Below are 13,611 nucleotides of genomic sequence, written 5' to 3' on the forward strand. Positions count from 1 at the left end.
AAAAAAAAAAAAAAAGTTTGTGTGTATGTATGTATATATATGTACATGTGTGTGTAGATATATATGTATGTATGTATATGTATGTGTGTTTGTTACTTGTAATTATTATTGCCTGTTACCTGTGGTAACGCAATTTATAATTAATATATTCTGTATTCAGTTATGAAGGTTCTATTTGTTTTGCTTGGGCGTAGCTGCGGGAAGTTTATTGTTTCTGTTGATAAGTGAATATAGGGGTGGGATTTAATAAGTTTTCTTCATCCCACTCCTTTTCAGGTACATTTTGTTGTTTGTTTTTGTTTTTTGTGCACTTTATGTTCAACTTTATTGTTGTGCCTGAAATGAACAAATTAAAAAAAAAAAAAAAAAAAAAAAAAAAACTATCTGAGAAACAGCAGATACAGCATATAAATTAATTATAAGCCATTACTTTTGTATCATTTATTGCATTTATGGAGGGAGAGGTGTATGCTGGGTAATGGCACAGCTAGCGACTGGGTGACTTTATTCACCCGCTTCGGCTGTTATCAGTCCATACAAGGGGCGTTATTAGCAGACATCAGTCCCATAGATGTGGGCCATCTCCACCTGCTAGATTGTTCAGAAGGTTGTTCTCATCCATCCAGATGGAGGATCACCAACAGGAGCGTGGGAAGACTCCAGAATCCACTCTGGCTGGAATCCGGTGGATACAGCAGTGTTACGGGTAAGACCATTTAACCGGACAGCATTTATAGAATGACTATTAAAAGTCAGCGAGTGTCAATAATGTTAATGTGGTTATGTTAGTAATACACCGAGTGCTAATATAACAGCTTTAAGATGCATTTGTAGATATTATTACGTGTTTTACCGTCTTTATGGTGCTAGCTTAAAGTTACGGTGTAAATGTTAGCTTATATTGTGGTAAAGCTGTTACTGTTTAAACGATGTTGGGACAGAAATATTAGCTTCTGTCATGACTGATGAAGTTACTAGTTAATAAAGTTTCCATTAAAGTGTTTAATTGCAGCCACAGATTGACAGTAAATATGCCGATTAGCTTCAATGCATCTATAATAAATATGTGCAAGTTTCAGTGCTTCGTTTAAACTGTATGATACTTATACTGACCCAGGGTCAGTGTAAAGTACAATCCTAGCTGTGTGAACAAAGCTTGGCTCCTTTAATCCTGCATGACAAACCTCAGGATGCAGGTTATTATTACTCTTTCCTGCTGGCACACCTGTCACACCTGAGAGTCAGCTAGAAAGTTACAGTGACGTGGACATCATGCAAAGACTGCCAGACTCTGTAATACTGTAAAGGATCATTGACTCAGGTTAACACTAAACTTTAAACGGTACCTCTGTGTCTCTGTGTGTGCTGAACATCTAGAATTAGGAGTGAGTCAGGCCCATCAGCAGAATCTGTTATATGTAAATATCAGTATTTTCTATTCAGGTGTCAGGAAAATAGGTAAGACTGCAGTGAAGCGATGTACCAGATTAATCCCTGGCCAAAGGTATCGTACTTAAATCAGACTACTGAACCAGCCACATCAGCCTTTTGTGAGGTCTGTTTAAAGTAGACTTAAAATGAACTGCAGGTTCCTGAGAGGTGGACTGTGAGCACAGAAACACATGTTCATACATACAGCTGTAGCAAGCTTACATTAATTTTAAATAGATTTGTTACTCTGATGTCTGTCTCTCTGTTAGTCCTCTGACAGACTGGTACCTGTCCAGGTGTGCTCTACCTATGACTACTGGGACAGGCTCTGGCTCCTGTAATAGAAATTTTCTATTATTCTCATTTAAAGTATTTAAGTGCTTATGCATATGCTTAGCTGTGACACTGTTATAGACTGTTCAGTGAAAGTTTCTAAAACTAGATGAACTCACTTCAGCGTCAGTAGTTTGAGAAAACAACTCCCTTTACAGGTGCTGATAAGGCCAAGGCCACAAAACAGCATAACCATTGATCCGTTAGGTTTCATAGCGAGGCGCGTGAAGTGTGGTATGATCAGTTTGTAACTTCCTCCCTCTTTCTTGGAATGCATAAAGGAGTAGGAGCACGACTTCTGTGGCAGAGCTGGCATGACTGTGAACTATGATGTTTGATGTGTGTTGGCTCTCCTGCGCGCAGTAATAAATAGCTTGATCACAGCTCTTTCTGTGTTGCAGACTTTATTTACAAAATTCCACCCCCACCCCCACCCCACCCCCCACTGTGAACCTGAATTGAATATTCAGAAGAAAATGAATGGATAGACTGACATTTGTTTAAATAGTTCTAGAAATCTGAGCTGTTGATGTGTCCTTGGATTGTGTGGTAATAATATTAGAGCTAGCGATCTTTTCTTATAGAATCTCTACTATGAGTCATGTTACCTGGGATTACTGCTATGTTTACCTGAAGGCCTGGAAAAATGTGCTGTGTGAAGGATGTAAATCAAATCAGATCTTAACTTAACTTACAGTTAAGCAACATATTCATATTTAATTGAAATATGAGCCAATGATTTTCTGATTGCTGATTCCAAGAGAGTCTTTGTGGAAATCCTGTTTGGCTTTTTGTTATTTTAATTCTCTTTTCAGTTTGCCAGAACAGTTCTCCACAGTCACTGTCCACATGGGTCAGTGGGACCAAGCAGCACTCTGCTAATGTGTGGACTCTGACCAGCAACATCCAGCAAGACCCAGACAGCGTTTTCTATCTCCCAGCTGGAGTTTTTTTGTTTGTCTGTGACTGGAGAGTCAGATTTTGTTGAGGCTGGAGGAACAGCCTCACACTTGCAGAGGTAAGTCAGTTTGTAGAGATCCCTCCCACCCTGGCTTTTATGTGCTAGATTTCTTATCTCAAACAGTAACATTTCAGTGACTGCTGCTTATACCACAGGTTAATACACGCTACTGATCCCTGATGGGAGAATCATCACCTCTGCCAGCAAAGAAGCCTGGTGGATGTTTGTTTACAGTCTGATGATGGGACATCATGCTCTGCATCTTCAAAGTTTGTCTCTTGATTATTCTTCATACACAGTAATGTGAAGCATGCTTATATCTAGTATAACTGGACCAACCTGGTGCTCTTCATTTATGGAGGCTGCAGAGTCTGAATGTTGGATGTTGTGTATCTCGTGTTCTCTGGGCTTTGTTGTCCTCAGTCTTTTTGCAGGATCAGAAAACAAAACCAGGAGGCCTGTAAATGTTTCTTTTCCAGTTGGATGATGATAAGACTGTGACACGGGATGCCACCTTTAGTCTTGTGATGAAGCAAAGCTCAGGAAGAAGTGTGATTAAATGGTACCCACATGTGTGCTGCTGAGAAGGATGTACAGGGGCACCTGCAGCCAAATCCAAGCCTCCTCAGGTTAGTTGTAGTTGCAGAACGCTATAGGACTGAGACAGCTGAGGCATCATATGTTTGATTAAATGGATGAAAAAGAGAAGTTTCTTCCCTGTAATTATCACTTTTTAAAATCTGTAGCAGCTTCAGGTCTGTCAGCGTGCTGAGGTCACAGAAACAAGAAAAGCAGCTTCAGACTTCAGAGTGTTGTTTACAGTTTTCTGTCATCATGATCTCCCCTGAAGTTTATCACTATTACCCAAGCAGTAAGTCCACAGTACTGTTTTACTTTGTGAAATCTGTATTTGAGAATGAAGAATGTTACAATGTATTTTTGTTCAATATTTAATTCATTCAAGAAAATATATATTCTTACAATTTATCAAAGTAATCTATCAAAAAAATATATATACATATATATATGTATATTAGCTTTGATAAATTAATTTGACACCTGAATTGAAAATACCATATTGTACTCATACAGAATCAGTATGGTATCATTGTCTGTCTGTTCACTGATTGCTGAAACTAAGAGCTACTTTGATCTGTGTAGATCTAAAGTCTCCAAACTCAAGCTCTGATGTTTCTTCACCCCTGTGTGTGTGATATCTGATTTCCTACATGCTGGCGGAGCCGCAGTTTGTGCTCACAGATGGTGACAGTGTGGAGAGACGGTGGTGTTTCCTCAGAGGAACTAGCAGAGTCACAAAGGGCACGAGTCCATCTCACCACCTTGACTTGCTGACTGATGCTCGTCTACACTGCACAGAGGAAATCAACTGACCGAGGTTTGTCCAGTGAGGTGTTATGAAATGTATATTTTACATCTTCTATGCTCATAGATATGTTTTTGTTGACAGAGGCTCTGCAGAGGTTAGACAAAGCAGAGAAAATTACAATTCTGATCTCTCATCAGAGGCTGCAGATAAACCACACACAGCTAGTTGTGAGTTTTAGAATTGAATGTTCTTTATACAGCCACATGTTGTACACAGTATACGTGCTTTACACCTTACTGTGATTTACTGGGATATTTGTTGCCTGATGTTCAGCAGGAATGGAGAAACTGAATCAAAGGGAAATGTTTTTGCTGATTTTGTAATGCTGTGAGTAAATCTTCAATATTATTAGGAGTGTTTCTGAGTGAGGGAGAGAGGAGTCATCATCCAGGTAAAGTGACGTGAATCAGTGGGTAAACTTGTCTCTGCTTTCAAAGGAGATACTCTTAGAGAGAGACCATCCGAGTCATCCTTAAGTGTTAGTGCTTTCAAATACACAAACATTTTGACTGTAATACAATTAAATCTTTGCACGTGTGTTTTCAAACTCTCAGATGGGCAGGATATCACTATTAGATTGTCTAACCTGCCAGGGCAGCACTGAATAACCACCACACATGAGCATGTTCCTGCAACATTCAGCAGCTTTGCTTTTGGTAAGTAGAGTTACCTAAGTACAGTAACTATAAACACATGCCATCCATTTCTAACAGCCTGGTTACTTCCTGTCAGTTATTTTAGAAACCATGTGGTCACCTGACCTAAGACTGTTTCTTCTTCTTCCCCTTAATGTTGAAGTGTCAAATGTCAAACAGCTGGAGAGGAAACTACACCAGTGTACTGGGATGTTTCACCAACACGTGCCAGATCCTGTTCCTTCATGGTTTCATCACCAGAGACAGCCTTTACCAGCCACACTCTAACTGCAATTAAGAAAACAAACCGTAAAAATTGTCGTTTTTCTCTTTTGTAATTAATGATAATTCAGTGAAGATACTCTGCTGCTTCCTTTTATTTCGTCACACATTGCTTTAAGTTTTTCAGTGTCCAGTTATTTTTTACTGCTGTTTGAGTTCTCTGTATGTATGACCCTGTAGACTGTTTAATGGACTGCTTTTCTGGTTCCTGTTTGTAACCGCCGCCTGTTTCTTACTAAAGATTTGGATTTCTGACTTTAACACAGCCTCTGCGTGTCCTCCCTTTGTGTCCTCTTCCTCTGTGAATGTGTTGCATGTGTCACAGATTCATTTATTAACAGCTTTCCCACAGTGAGTTGCATCAGCATTCATTCACAGCACATTTCAGAAGGATTTCAGAAGGAAGGGAGGGGTCTGTCAGGACTAGATGAATAACAATTATCTGGGATACATACATTTCATAATGCATGCATATATCTCTATCAATTAAACCTGGCCTGAGGGCTGCCATTTTTACATTCAGTTGTTTCTCTTAGAAATGCTGGATCTAAATAATGAATGTGTTACAGTTAAAGTGACACTGGTCAGTGTAAATGGCTCATTGGGACAAAGAAACCTTTAAATTAAATCCCATCACCTGATATCGAGTGTCAAACAATATCAAAGCTGTAAAAGCTGTTTACAGTCAGAATTTATAAAAACTATGATTGTAAATAAATTCAAACTAGTGAGCTTTTCTCTTTGTGTTGAATATCAACACTGTGACTTCTTAGACTGTAAGCTTTACATCAGCACAACCAGTTGTAGAAGACGTCACTCCAAATGTCTTTTGATAACAAGAAAAAATACCTTGTCAGTACACAGCCTGAAGTTCTTCTCCAAACATCTTCTGCCATCGGCTTTGTCTGCTGGTTTGAAGACAATAAACCACAAAAAAGATTATTTAGTCACTCTGTCTGCATCATGCAGCTCGAATGTGTCGTGTAACGATGTTGAATAGCCGTTGTTATCCCTGTCATGTGTCAGTAGGATTGTACTGTACAGCATCTCATTGATATGTGAGGAATGCTAATGTAACACGATAACAGACGTCTGGTCTTACATCATTAAAATATAAAGAGCAGGACATATTTAGATATTTTTATATTTACAGTTAAGCCCATAATTATTCATACCCCTGCCAAATTTTGACTTAAAGTTACTTTTGTTCAACCAGCAAGTTCTTTTTTGACCAGAAATGACACAGGTGTCTCCCCAAAGATAATAAGACGATGTACAAGAGGCATCATTGTGGAAAAAAATATTTCTCAGGTTTTATATATATTTTAGCAAAAAGTATCATGTCCAGAATTATTCATACCCTTCTCAATAATCAATAGAAAAGCCTTTATTGGCTATTACAGCAATCAAACGCTTCCTATAATTGCAGACCAGCTTTTTGCATGTCTCCACAGGCATTTTTGCCCATTCATCTTTAGCAATGAGCTCCAAACCTTTCAGGTTGGAGGGTCTTCTTGCCATCACCCTCATCTTTAGCTCCCTCCACAGATTCTCAACTGGATTCAAGTCAGGACTCTGGCTAGGCCACTGCAAAACGTTAATGTTGTTGTCTGCTAACCATTTCTTCACCACTTTTGCTGTATGTTTTGGGTCATTGTCGTGTTGAAATGTCCACTGGTTCCCAAGGCCAAGTTTTTCTGCAGACTGCCTGATGTTGTTGTTGAGAATCTTCATGCATTGCTCTTTTTTCATGGTGCTGTTTACTGTAATTAGGTTCCATGGTCCATTGGCTGAAAAACACCCCCAAAGCATTAGGTTCCCACCACCATGTTTGACAGTGGGGATGGTGTTCTTTGGGTTGAAGGCTTCTCTATTTTTACGCCAAATGAAGGAAACATCATCGTGACCAAATAATTCAATTTTTGTTTCATCTGACCATAACACTGAAGACCAGAAATCTTCTTCTTTGTCCAGATGAGCATTTGCAAAGGCCAAACGAGCTTTTGCGTGCCTTATCTGGAGAAGTGGCGTTTTCCTTGGTCTGCATCCGTGGAACCCAGCAGTGTGCAGTGTCCGTTGGACTGTCTGCCTTGAGACATTGCCACCAGCAGAGCCCAGATTCACCAGAATGGCCTTGGTGGTGATCCTTGGATTCTTTTTCACCTCTCTCACTATCCTCCTGGCCAGCACAGGTGTCACTTTTGGCTTCCGACAACGTCCTCTGAGATTTTCCACAGTGCGGAACATCTTCTAATTTTTTAATAATACTTTGCACTGTAGCCACTGGAACTTGAAAACATTTGGATATGACCTTGTAGCCCTTTCCTGACTTGTGAGCAGCCACAATGCGCAGCCGCAGGTCCTCACTGAGTTCCTTTGTCTTAGCCATGACTGTCCACAAACCACCTGCAGAGAGCTGCTATTCCCAATTAATCAGGGTAATTAGGATGCTTATATATATAGTCTATATATAGTCTATATATGCCTATATATAGTCAAGCCCATAATTATTCATACCCCTGGCTATTTTGGCTATTGACTTTTTGCTAAAATATAAATAAAACCTGAGAAATATTTTTTTCCACAATGATGCGTCTTGTACATCATCTTATTATCTTTTGGGAGACACCTGTGTCATTTCCAGTCAAAAAATAACTTGCTAGTTGAATAAAAGTAACTTTAAGTCAAAATTTGGCAGGGGTATGAATAATTATGGGCTTGACTGTATACTACATTTTATAGCTGACAGATATTACTAAATAGATAGAATATACTAAATGGTTGATGTACTTGAAAAATATGTCCATAATCACAAATGACCATGAGAGCCAGTAGAATTAATTCAACTGGACACTCAAAAGATGTCCTTAAATGCTCTTTAAGTGGCAGAACAAACGAACAAACAGTTAATCGCTTACTTGAGATGAAATCTGCTCAGCTGCTTTGAAAACAGCTTCTAACTGGTTCCTCCTTTAACAGGATGACTGCTCATTTGAATCATCCCCAGAGAAAGTCATTAGTTTACTTTTGGCTTATTCTGTTACACAGCTTGTCATACACAATCACATAAGTAACATATAAACTCCAGGGTACAGTTGCATACACTGACATACAGTTTGTCTCACATTCGTTTCATTTTTCCCTCCACATGAGAAACCGACTACTCCGAGGACACTGTTTCTTTGATGTATGATTACAATGTTTCAGTATGCTTTAAACACCAGGGCACTTTTTGTACCTATTCTGCACAAGAAGAAGGAGAAGGAGCTCTTTACACCTTTTTTTATAGGGTTGATTACGTTAAGGTTCAAAGCTGGTTCAGACTGTGTGTGCAGGGTCCAGACTACAAGGCTACTAATAATTAGTCCCTCTTAGGGTTGAACAGTAGAGCCTTAGCAGGGGTGTCGAACTCCACGCCTCGAGGGCCGGTGTCCTGAAGGTTTTAGATAACACCCTGGGTCAACACACCTGAATCAAATGATTAGTTCATTCCCAGGCCTCTGGAGAACTACAAGACACGTTGCAAAGGTAATTTATCCATTTGAATCAGCTGTGATGGATCAGGGACACATCTAAAACCTGCAGGACACTGGCCCTCGGGGCCTGGAGTTCGACACCTGTGCCTTAGAGGGTAAAGGTGCAGTAAGGTACTTTATGTTTTTGTATGTGAGTGTATGTTCTGACTCCTCTTCACAACCCCACCCCCCACCTCCCAGGTCCTTATGATTTTGAAAAGATAACAGTCGTTTATTATATGACTTGATGATTTTGGGTCTGGGAGGTGGTAAGTATAAGGAAACACAGAAACTGTGTGCAGGTTCTCAGTGCATGTCTTTGATCCTATGTCAAGTTTAATCAGCATCGTCCTCGAGTAATTAGAAGCAATCAGCTCCACTGGAGTTAATCACACACGGCTGAGGAGATAGTGGATTTACAAGAGGAAGGAGGGACTGAGGAGTGGAACAGAGAAGAAACACAGCTTATGGAAGAAAGTAAGACCCCTATTTAAAGCAATTTAGATCATTACCCATTAGTGATTTTTGACAATTTTATTCCTAAATTGGGTAAATTTTACTTTATATAAAGGCTTCCACATCACACCATCAGGTGTGGTTGTTGGTTAGAAAGTAAAACATGACAATGCAGAGAAAAACCTGGTGCTGCTGGACAAACACAGGTGAGTTCTCTCTACTCGTGGAGCTAATTCTGTGTGGGCGTGTAAACATCACTGTCTGTGTTTGCTCCTCCAATTCCAAAAAAGCTGCCATGTCGTGGAAAAAGGAAAATTAAATCAATATGCTGGGATTTCCAAATGTCCACATTTGATTCACAACAGAACGTAAAAACCATTTAAAAAGTTTTTACCAGCAAGGCTGAAAAGTTCAACCACCTGGCTCTTCTGGACTCTTCTTCTGTGAAGACAAGCAGTTGTTATAGCATGTCAGGTGTAATATCATCCTGCTGAAATACCTGTGAACGATATGGACAGCAGCAGAAGTTCAGACATACAGGCACAGGTATTTCCCAAATGTTTTCACACCCCAAAAAGACAAAAATCAAATCAAACATATTCCAAATAATATCATAGCTCAACAAAGTGACGTCCCATATGAGGGACAGCTTGACCTGTATACTGACTTGGTAGATGTCGCAGTCCTGGGTCGCTGACTTAGTATTTTTAGTTTGGGTTCATGGGGCCTTTGGTAGTTTGTGTTTTGCATGGAGGTTATTGTTATGTTCAGGCTGGTGCCAGCTCTTAGTTCACTGCAGTAGCAGTTTTTGATATGGGCAACATGGGCGGCGTCATGGTGGGGGCGGCATCATGGCATCGGCAAAAAAAAAAGTTGCTCGCACCCATGCTGCCCCGACATCATGCCAGCGCATTTTGGGGATTGCATGGGCACTGATCAGTTTTCTATCGCCCATTTATGGGGAGTAAAGGCGCCCTCTGTTTGCGAGGTGCGCCTGCTGCTTGCTGCACAGGGAGGAGGGGGCGGAGGATTCTCTGGCTGGCTGGAGCAGCACCTAATAACCAGCTCGCAAAATTAAACATAATAAAAACCAACAAAGTAGGGCTGTCAACGTTAACGCCGTCATCATGATTAACGAGATTAAAAACTTTAACGCAATTAATCCATTTGGAGCGCAGAAGGACTCAAAATCCCTGAAATGTCTCTGTCAACGCATTTCAGGCAGTTTGTCCAAAGTTTGTCCATTCTGCGCTCCAGATGGGTCGATTGCATTCAAAATTTGCACCGATGTGTTTTCTAAATTTCACATATGCGTTGAAAAGTGAGCCGAGGGCCCTCGGTGTGCCTGCTGAAGTCTCACACAGCCTGTCCAAAGAGGAGGGGGCGGGCGGCTTCCAAATAGTGCAGATTTCATTCATAATGTTGTCAATCCAAGCCCGTTATGTATTAATTATTTTTCCTGGGTTGTGGGAAATCCCAGAAAAAAACCCTATACAAGGTGTAGGTCTGTTAGTCTTCTGGTTTATGGGTGTTGATACTGGAGTGCAAACTTACTGATGGAAGATGGACAAGAAAAGGTCAAAGCCACCAGGTCCTCAGTTTGGACAACACAGAAAAGAAGAGGAGAAACGAGCAAAAGACACAGGTAAGCAGATGTGGCTTTGGATAATGGCAGGTATTATGTATCCTGAAACAAGACAACATTCATCAGCAGGGATAGTGATAAACTTCTGTTTACCTTTGTTAGCCACTTGGCTATGATAGTAAACAGTAGACAGACAGTAGACACTGATGTGGATTATTGAATCATTTGGACTGTGTTCAGCACAATATTAATTAGCCATTAATTGGAAGAGCTGTACTGCTGATTTGTCTGCTATTCTCAATGAGTGATGAATTAAAATGGCTGTTTGTTAGCCGCTAGCATACTCTCTCTCTGTCTGTGTATATATGGGCAGAGAGAGTGTTCGCCCAGGGCACCAAACAGGCCAGGATCGCCCCTGGTTCACTGACTTTTGTCCCCTTTTGTATCTTAGTCTGGTCTCTGTCTCCATCTGTTCTCTGTATTAAGTCAGTCTGGGTCTCGGTGTGTTTCTTGTTTTCACGTTTAGTTTGATAGTCTCTTGTTCTGTGTGCATCATGTTGATTTTCCCTTCCCTGTCTCATCAGTTAGATTATTGTCCAGCTGTGTTCCCCGGTGTTTCCTGTCTGTCCTGATCCCCATGTGTTTTTATTGTCTGGATGTCCTTGTGTGTCATCCTCCACCTGTGTGTGCGCTCTGTCTGCTTAGGATCTCTGTTTAGTTTCCCTGTGAATTCATTGGTTAACATATTCAGTAATAAACAATAAAGCTGTAGTTCTGCCTGTGCGTCTGCATTTTGGCTCCTCAGCTCTGCCTGCCTCACACAGTTGCATCACAGTAAACCATTTGGAACACAAAAAGGGAGCGCACACCAACAGTAATTACATTTAATACAAAGAAACAAAACATGCCCCCACATGTGTTCACACCTGATGGTAAACCAGCTCCACCCTCAGCAGCAGACAGGTTGGCATCACTTATAGTATAGCTCAGTGTCATAATGCATTAACCCAAATTAATGAGGGATGTGAAAATGAGGTTGCCGTGCCAACGCTCAGTATCTAGTAACATCAATGTGAAACATCAGCTGTGTGGTGGACACGGACATTACACCAGCTTTACTTCTCCAACAGTGTCCTTCTTATACAGTCCTGTTACTGACCTGTTGACAGGTGACCTGATTAGTTCCTCCTCCAGCTGTTTTATTTACTACCACTTACTTTTCCTGCCTTTAGTTGTCGTTGTCCGACTTTGTAAAGATGCATCACTGCCACCAAATTCAAACTGAGGTAATCTTTTTCATAAAGACTGAAATGTCTGAAGTATTTGACATTTTCTCTCAGTTTGTGTATTGTGGATAAAATATAGGTTTGTGCAAGTCATTGCATTCTATTTTTATTTACATTTTCCCCAGCATACCACCTGACATTTAAAAGGGAAAACAGGTTTTTTTTGTTCGCTGTTGTTTTTGTCTCTGTATTGCCTACACAATGAAATCCTGGTTTCCGTGCTCACATGCACAGCGCGATACTTCACAGCTCTGTTTGTCTGTCCACCAATAAACCATCAGTTTATTTTAAAGTAGGAAAAATTTACTTTTATGCTCTGTGATGACCCCGACTGCATTTTTTCACCTGTTGTTACATTGGTCTTATACATTAAAACAGTGGTTCTCAAACTTTTCACAATGAGTACCACCTCATAAAATATATGGCTCTTGAAGTACCACCCTTATGACTGACATTAAAGTACAGTAATATAGGCCTATTTAACACCACATACAGTTTACATGAGGCAATTTTATTTCTTATATAAATGTTATTTATTTTAACTGTCATAAACAGGATGTGACAAGTGATAATAATAACAACTGTACTGCATTAAAACATTCACAGCAGTTGGGATATCCAATCTTTAAGTGATGACATATGAAACCTGCTTCTGGGTCCAAACTACTCTGCATTTATTAAAGCTGTTTGTGTTTTTAACATGTTTTAATCCTTTGTATGTTGTTCTGTTTAATCTGAACAAGCCCCTAAAAACAGTCAGTGATCACTGTCGGCCTCTCTCGCTTTTTATTACCACTGTTCATTTTAAAGCTCAGTTTTTAAAACCTTCCGATGTAACTACAGCCCAGCCCATGCAGCAGTATATTAATGACTAACCTTATATTGCAGTTGTTCTCCTGACTGAAATTTGGTCCATTTACAGCATCCTACCATGCAGTTACATTTGTTCCTAACCATCGGGAACCCTCATTGAGTGGAAAAAAGTTAGCGTTCATCCTCCAGCTTCACTGTGTTTATATTAATCACACTCTAGATCTTGTTTTAACATATGGCATAGAAACTGAACATTTAACAGTGTTTCCTGAAAACCCTCTGCTGTCTGATCATTTCCTGATAACATTTACATTTACAATAATTGATTACACAGCAGTGGAGAGTAGACTTTATCACAGTAGATGTCTTTCTGAAAGTGCTGTAACTAAGTTTAAGAATATAATCCACCCACTGTTATCATCTTCAATGCCCTGTACCAACATAGAGCAGAGCAGCTATCTGAACGCTACTCCAACAGAGGTTGATTATCTTGTTAATAATTTTACCTTCTCACTACGTACGACTCTGGATACTGTAGCTCCTGTGAAAACTAAGGCCTCAAATCCAAAGTCCCTGACTCCGTGGTATAATTCTCAAACACGTAGCCTAAAGCAGATAACTCGTAAGCTGGAGAGGAAATGGCGTGTCACAAATTTAGAGGATCATCATTTAGCCTGGAGAAATAGTTTGCTGCTTTATAAGAAAGCCCTCCGCAAAGCCAGAACATCTTACTATTCGTCACTGATTGAAGAAAATAAGAACAACCCCAGGTTTCTCTTCAGCACTGTAGCCAGGCTGACAAAAAGTCAGAGCTCTACTGAGCCAACAATCCCTTTAACGTTAACTAGTAATGACTTCATGAACTTCTTCACAAATAAAATTTTTATCATTAGAGAAAAAATTACCAATAATCATCCCACAGATGTA

The 13,611-nt window shown here is 40.1% G+C and overlaps 1 long non-coding RNA gene across 4 annotated transcripts; it reads left to right on the forward strand.

Annotated features, from left to right (window-relative positions):
* The first annotated feature begins 1,439 nt into the window (after positions 1-1,439).
* Positions 1,440-5,290, forward strand: LOC109195412 (uncharacterized). 4 transcript variants are annotated; one of them, XR_003221110.1, is made up of 5 exons: positions 1,440-1,504; positions 2,588-2,782; positions 2,881-3,354; positions 4,465-4,768; positions 4,911-5,290. It is a non-coding gene; the product is annotated as an uncharacterized LOC109195412 (long non-coding RNA). The 4 variants fall into 4 exon arrangements; XR_003221113.1 differs by lacking the exon at positions 1,440-1,504 and having other exon boundaries at positions 2,260-2,782; positions 2,860-3,354; XR_003221109.1 differs by lacking the exon at positions 1,440-1,504 and having other exon boundaries at positions 2,262-2,782.
* The last annotated feature ends 8,321 nt before the right edge of the window (positions 5,291-13,611 follow it).

This window comes from Oreochromis niloticus, linkage group LG2 (assembly GCF_001858045.2).
Source record: "Oreochromis niloticus isolate F11D_XX linkage group LG2, O_niloticus_UMD_NMBU, whole genome shotgun sequence".
Classification (NCBI taxonomy): Eukaryota; Metazoa; Chordata; class Actinopteri; order Cichliformes; family Cichlidae; genus Oreochromis; species Oreochromis niloticus.